Below are 8062 nucleotides of genomic sequence, written 5' to 3' on the forward strand. Positions count from 1 at the left end.
CGTGAAGAAATGCCATAAGTGTCAGATTTATGCGGATAAGATTCATATTCCCCCGACACATCTGAATGTGATTTCATCACCATGGCCTTTCTCCATGTGGGGAGTTGACATGATTGGCATGATAGAGCCAAAAGCGTCCAATGGACACAGATTTATTCTTGTAGCAATTGATTACTTCACTAAGTGGGTTGAAGCGGCATCATATGCTAAAGTGACCAGGAAGGTGGTTGTGAAGTTTATCAAGAATCAACTAATATTCCGTTATGGTGTGCCACACAAGATCATTACTGATAATGGATCTAACCTGAACAACAAGATGATGAAAGAGCTATGTAGTGAGTTCAAGATTGCGCATCATAATTCTTCTCCTTACAGACCCAAGATGAATGGGGTTGTTGAAGATGCTAATAAGAATATCAAGAAGATTATCCAGAAGATGGTTGTCACGTACAAAGATTGGCATGAGATGCTGCCGTTTGCTTTACATGGATATCGTACATCTGTCCGTACTTCAACAGGGGCAACCCCTTTCTCTCTCGTTTATGGCATGGAGGTTGTGCTCCCAGTAGAGATGGAGATCCCATCAATGAGAGTCTTGATGGAAGCCAAGTTGACCGATGCTGAATGGGTTCAGAGTCGTTATGACCAGTTGAATTTGATAGAAGAAAAGAGATTGACTGCCATGTGCCATGGTCAATTATATCAACAAAGAATGAAGAAAGCCTTTGATAAGAAGGTCAAGCCTCGTGTGTTCCGAGAGGGTGACCTTGTGCTCAAGAATGTCTTGTCTTTCGCGCCCGATTCTAGGGGCAAGTGGACTCCAAACTATGAAGGTCCATATGTTGTCAAGAGAGCCTTTTCAGGCGATGCTTTGATGCTTACAACTATGGATGGGGAGGATTTCCCTCGTCCTGTGAATTCAGATGCAGTCAAGAAATACTTCTCCTAAAAATAAAAATAGAATAGCTCGCTAATTTGAAAACCCGAAAGGGCAGCTTAGGCAAAAATGAGCGTCTCGGTGGATTGAAAACCCGAAAGGGCGATCCAGAAAAAAGTTAGTGACATATAAAAAAGGTGAATATGTATCCCGCTAGATTGAGTACCTCACCCTGGGGAAATCTAGGCAAAAAAATAGGGATTTGGCAAGTAACTGCATTCTGACAAGACTTTGTTCTACAACTGTTATCCGTCAGAGATTCTCGCCCATTCATCACCAACCAAAGCTTCAAATACATCGGATTTAGAATTGGTGGAGAAATGGTCATTATGTTCAATGTAGCCCTTTTCCAATATATATCACCAATTTCAAATTTGTAAAGATCTATGGAGTCTTGCCATTGGCAGACTACCATTCCATCAAATAAACTTGAGCCTTTATCCAATTATTTGCACTCTTATTTGTTTTTATTCAACAAATGTTTTGCATGTTTTAAATTGAAAAAAATGTCATTATTTTAAATAATCAAATTTTTCATAATTTGTTTTTAAAAAAAGTGAACATTCACAATGACATAAGGATACTGGGAATGCCTTCAGTGCTCTCCCTATGATGGTAAGATTCTTGATAGGGTGAGGCAGTTGTTCATATTCTTGGCATGTTGGTGTCCTCTTCCTTCTGAGCCTTTTGTTGTTTTCCCCCCTAGCAGAGTGTTGGGAAGATTTATTCCTCCCTCCTTCTTTCAGCAGAATAGTGATTCTTCCTCCTCGGAAGATGTGATTTCATTATTTGGGACAGTGTTTGATGACCTTTGGAAATTTCTGATTTGGTGGTTGTTCCCCACAGAGTTCCATGATCCCCTCTTATGATTCCCCCAGTAGAGTGTTTCCACGGCGGATTTGTGATGATCTTTGCCTCCAGCTGGAATGTTTTGCTCATCCCCTGTGGAGATCTCTGTTATCCTGGCTTTCTCTCTTGAGATGTAGTACCGGATGTTTGTACTTGTTCGATGGGCTTGTTGGTGTTAGAGATGCCTGTTTGCCAGCATTCATCATACATAAACTACGCATGTGTGCATATAATTTTCAAACATTCGGAATTTCATGTTGCATTCTTTGCCATATATCTTTGTTTGCGATCCCCTGCTAGTTGGTAATACATTTCCCTAAGCAGATGTCGGTGTCTGAACTCCCCATATAGAGTCAGCCCCTTAAGCAGGAAGTGTTTATCTTTCCTTCCATATTCCCCACCGAGTTATAGCATCGTGGATGATGGTTGTTTTTGTTTCCTCCCCAACACATATATTGGGATGGGAGTCCCCATTGAGTTATATCCTCATTGGGACGAGTCTTGATTCAACTTGCTTCTTTAGTTTGATCCTAGATTGGCCTCTTGTGACTGTTTCCTGCGCTTCCCTGTGGTATAAATGAATAGTTGCTCAGTAGTCAGTAATCATTCATCTTATCCTCTGCGGAGTTTGTGGTTTTCTACCCTTATATCGGTAGTTGTAAACCCCATTTCATCCCGTTGCAGAGTTAACCTCTTTTTCATCCTAATCGATGACGGTTACCTTTCCGTGGTGTTCTACCCAGTATCCGGTAAATGTAATCCCCTCTTTGACGGTTGTCATTATCCAATATTTGGTATTGATAAGTCCTTCACCCCGGTGATATATCTCTTGGATGATTTCTCTGATCAGGCAGTTTATCCCCAGCAAGTCATCTTTCATATACCGATTGCCGGTAGTGGTTGTTGCTCCCCTTGAATGGTCATCATTATATACCTAGTTTCGGTATCCCGATGCCTTTCTTTGATGGTCGATTTATCCTTTGTTAACCCAGTAACCGGTTGTGGATAATCTTTCATGCGAGTATATTATCTAGGTTCTGACGGTAATAGAGAATATATCTCATGCCCTCTTTGGTTGAAGCCTTTTGTTCTTCCCTAGTTGAGTAGGATTCGTATCCCTTTTTGGAATCGAATGTCCATCCTATAATCGAGTTTGCTTTTAGCCCTCTTTTGGATGATGAGTGTCTTGAAAATATTCCCCAATTCACGCCTTGGTTGGTCACCTATTATATGCCCAGTAACCGGCATCCCTGGTGTTCCTTCCCCTTCTGCTACCTATTATGACCTTTGTCCCTTGCGGAGTCAGATTTTCTTGAGCTGAATGGTACCTTTTTTTAGGTCTTCCTCAGATGATCTCGGATGTTTGATATCTCTCACCCTTATACCGGTGTTCGAATCACATGTCTCCTTAAGCTTATTACCTAGTAACCGGTAATACCTCATCCTGGTGTTTCCCCAATGGAGTCCCGTAGTGGATTTTCCCCACCTGAGTCTGGATTTTTATCCGAAGTATCCGTTATGGATAATTTTTGTTGTATTGGCATATTCCCCGATACATGCATCTTCGAGTCAGCTCGAGTCTTTCCATGGATTTACTCCTTTTGGAATTCTGTTCCCCAAGCTTTGAAGTCGTGACCTGCTCACGCATTTTGATCCATTCTAATCCCCATGAGAGTCCCAGAGTCTCTGTCCCATGGAGTAAATTACTCATATGGATTATCAATTTCTCCTGATTTCTTTTCCTTCTTTGTGGACGCATATCTCCACAGAGTGTTACCTTTTGCATACATACATTTGCATCATGAGGTCTCTTAGGGACCAAAATTCGTCTCTCTGTTATTATTTAAGCCCATTCTACCTAGTCGAGACGAAGATTTTAACCTTCACTTATCCGGCTAGAATGACCTTAAATAGGAGCATCTGTAAGACCCCAATTTCGTCCCTAAAATCCCTCATGACATCATAACATTGCATTTGCAAAGCCTCAAGGATCATAAGCATCTTGGTTCACCTAGCCTTTGGGTGGAACCTCTTGTGAGTGGTTTGAGATCACCAAGCATGTTTGAATTGTATATCATTGCTTTTCTTATTTTGTTTACTAACCAAAAGCTCAAAAATATGTCACTAATATCTTTTGTTTGTAGCTTGAGCAATCACAAGGTCAAGAGCTTCAAGGAGATCCTTTGTGTAGAGATATGGCCAAGTGAAGATAATATAAAAGATGGCAATGGTTCCCAAAGCTAGCATCCATCAAATATGCCTCCCTAGCATCTCAATTCATAATTTTTTTTCAAAGCAAGTCAAAGAGTTTAAGGTTTGTTTCCAAAGGAAACCCTAGTTCATCAGATCATCCATAATGCCTTGTTCTTGAAGCAACCTCATCCCATGATCAAATAAAATCAAGGGAAGTTCTCTCATTCATCATTTCATGCATATTTGAACTTATTTGAGTTTCCTCAATCATCAATTCATCAGATATGAGTCATGGACTTGAGAAGGTGATCAGTCAATTCATCTGACTATTTTGAAATGCACTGAGACCTAACTTTTTATGTGTTGGTCAAATGGAGATAATCCCAAAACCAAAAATGTTCTTATGGACAATATGAACAACTTTCATGTTCATCAAAAATTGATTTGAAGCTTGGAAGGTCATCTCCCATTCCAAGACATTATAGGTCATTTTGACTGAAACCTTAAATTTGGGTCAACTTCCCAAGAATATAACTCATTCATTGTTTATGATTTTGAGGTGGGATCAAATGAATTGGAAAGCTTAAGATGTCTACTTCAAATGTTATGTTGAACAAAATTTCAAAATCGCAAATGCAATACATGTGATAATGCAAAACATTATAGGTCACTTTGGACCAAATGCATTGAAAGGCAAAAAAGTCCAACTTCAAGTGCCCATAACTCTTTCATCAAAAATCCAAATGATGCAAAACTTAAGTCCATTTTGATTTTATTGAAAAGATCTATAACTTTTACGTTGGAGGTTTTTTAATTTGGGGCTTGAATCATCAAAACATAGGGGCTTGAACATTGTCCAAATTTGGAAACCTTGCCTTTACATGTTTTGCACCTTACATTTTAAACTCAAAATTAACTAATTTCCACACTTCAAAAGTATTTTTTCCCAACATAACATTTGTTACTTACATCAAGACCTTTCCAACCATTACTCACATGCTCATGTTTGGATTTGGCAAATGGCATTTTTGAAGAGGAGAAGTTTTAGGCATAATTGTGCATAACATGTTGAAACTCATTACACAAGCTTGTGCATTACCAATTACACGTCCATTTCAGCTCAATTACACTGCAGATTGCATTTGGTATTGAATTTGGGCCCTTTACATGATCATGCAAGCCCATGCAAAGAGTATCCATTTGCCATGCACACGGATTTGATCACACTTGCCTTGCCTCTCCATCTATAAATAGAGGCATCATTCCATTCAATTTTTATCCATGCATCAACCTGAAATGCTGCTGAACTGAAAACAAAACCTCTCACCAAAGGAACTATTTCATTTTCACTCAAATTTCTCAGATCTGAAATTCAACTAAATCTGGTTGAATTTCTATATCTAAAGTTCCTAGACCTCCCTCTCATAATCCATTGAAGCTCTGTTTGGCCAAAGGAAGCAAGGAAGCAAGCTCAGATCACCATAATCCAAAGGTTCTCTCCAACTGGTTTTTTCTTCGAAACTCACTCTTTATTGATCTATTTGCTTGGATATTGTGTTGGCTGAAGTCCTCTTCATAGAGGCAATTGTTTTGAATGCTCAATTATTGAAATCCATGAAGTTCAGCATGAACACCATGATTTTCTCTCTCTGATTTCTCTCTCTATGAGGATCTAGAGAAGAAACCAATGGTACAGGTATGATGTACATCATCCCAGCTTTCCAATGATATGAGGATCGCTTCATTTGGTTAAGTTTTCATTAGCTGCAATTTTGGCCGGAATCTTCATGCTCACCGGAGAAGACAGTGGCTCCGGTCACCGTCCCTTTTCCAGATGGATTGTGGACCATTGGATCTGATCTCCAGTTTGTAACCCAGCCTTTGGATCTTATGACTTTTAATAATTCATTGTGTTACGCGTGGACTTTGGCCTACCGTGGAAACGCGCTTCTGGACCATTAGATGTTGCCACGTCAATTAATGAGTTCCACCAGACGCTCCTGGTTTTTTTTTATTTTCCTATTTTCTGATTTAATTTCTTTTATTTCCTTTATTTTCAAAAATTTATATCTTCTTCATTTTTAATCCAAAAAATATGGGACCAATTGCATTCTTCTCCAAATAATTTCTAGTTTCTAATTTTGATTTTTAATATTTTTTATTTTGTCATTTGATTATTTTTGTGAATTTTCTCTTTTCTGGTTATTTTTAATTCATTTTAAATATTTTTTGATATTCAAAAAATACCAAAATAGTTTCCTAACCTATTTGAATGATGATGGAACTATGAAAAATATTCTCATCAATTTTTTAATTGATTTGATATGTATTTGAGATTTTAGTTCAATTAGGTTATTTTTATTCATTTTTAATTGATTAAAAATAGTTTCTGACTTTTAAAAATGCTGAAATTTTTTGTCAAACTTTGTTTTACCTTGTTGAACTTGAGATAAATCAGTTGGACCTTTCAAGATTGATTTTAAGTGATTTTGAAGTTTGACCTTTCTTTTATTTTTAATTCAAGTTTATTTTTAATATTGAAAATGCCAAAAAATATTTTGCTTATTATTTGACCTCCAATCTTCATCCCATTTTTGGTTTCTCATTGTTTGACTTTGACTTTATTCTTGGTACATTTTTGCTTATTATTGGTACATTTTATTTCACCTTATGTACTTTATTCTTTCCATTTCCTTTTCCATTATTCATCTCTTTCTTCTTCTTCTTCTTTTTGTTTTTGGTCAATGAGTTGAAGGTTGATAAGTTAGCATTGATTAGGGAGACTTAATCTTCCTTGATTCAAATCTAATTCATCTTGATCAATTGATCAAGTGAATCGTTTTGCATTAAGGATAGGTTGTTTCCTAAATCATGCAAAAGACTTAAACCAATACAAGATCAATTCTTTTCTTCTTTTTGGCATGGCAAGTTGTTGGAACTTGGTTCTCTAATCAAGACTTCTAACTTGTGTTGTTGCCTACATTATTATTGACCGGCCTCAGATAGTTGTGACTTCTACATAAGTCCAATTACGATTGCTTAACATAGCGCTAAATTTTCCTTATGGCACACTAACTACTAACACTAACTATTAACCATTAACATTTACTTTTGCTCTTTACTTTTATGCAATTTACTATTCTTGCACATAATATCTATTTGATTTTTTTCCTTTGCTCACTTGAGCACATGTTTAGGTTAATGCAATTTGCCTTTTGCTCACTTGAGCACATACTTGTGTATATACTATTGTGTTTGTGTTTTGTTTGATTGTTGTGAACCAAATGCAAAAATGGACAAAAGGACTTAGAATTTAGGACCTTCCCTATGCAAAATGGAATCAAAGAGAAACTAGGCCTCATGCCTTTAGAATGCTTTAAATGTCAAAGAGCAACTAGGCCTCATGCCTTTAGAATGCTTAAAGCTTGAAGATGAACATTGAAAGGACCATATTCTAAACTCCCTCTTGTCTATTCTTTGATTTGTAAATAGAACCTTTTGATATGTGTGTTTCTTTGTGCTAGGGATTCCAACTTGATCCAAATTGGGGAACCCTTGCCATGTGCTTCTAAGAGAGAGAGATTCAAGATACATTGAGGAACCTTCCAAGAGTTCATTTGATTGTTGATTGTGTAGCGGGGTATTCGTTACCATTAGAGATATTGACTAAATCCAAGGTAAATCATACAAGTCGAGTTGCCACCGCACTTCTATTTATCCAAAAAAATGGTTAGAAAGCGACCAAAAACCTAATAGTTTTAACAAAAACTAGTAAAAGAAACAGAGATCTGGGTAAGGGGATTGGTTATGCAATGGGAAGGTGTTAGGCACCCAAAACATCCTAGGTACTCCTAGGGAGCCCTTTTCATACTTGTTGTGAAGGTTATTTGTTTTGTGGAAAATTTATTGGTGCAAACATGATTGAAGAGATGAGAGGAGAATGTACAAGTTTATTTACATTTTGTGTTTGGATGGATAAACCCATTCCCTACGTACCATCTTTAAAAAAGATTAGGATCAAAACCTCGTAGTTCGGGGTAAAAATCTCAAAATGAGTGGGTGAGTTGATTGGTCCAAAAGCCT

This window comes from Lathyrus oleraceus, chromosome 6 (assembly GCF_024323335.1).
Source record: "Lathyrus oleraceus cultivar Zhongwan6 chromosome 6, CAAS_Psat_ZW6_1.0, whole genome shotgun sequence".
NCBI classification, from domain to species: domain Eukaryota; kingdom Viridiplantae; phylum Streptophyta; class Magnoliopsida; order Fabales; family Fabaceae; genus Lathyrus; species Lathyrus oleraceus.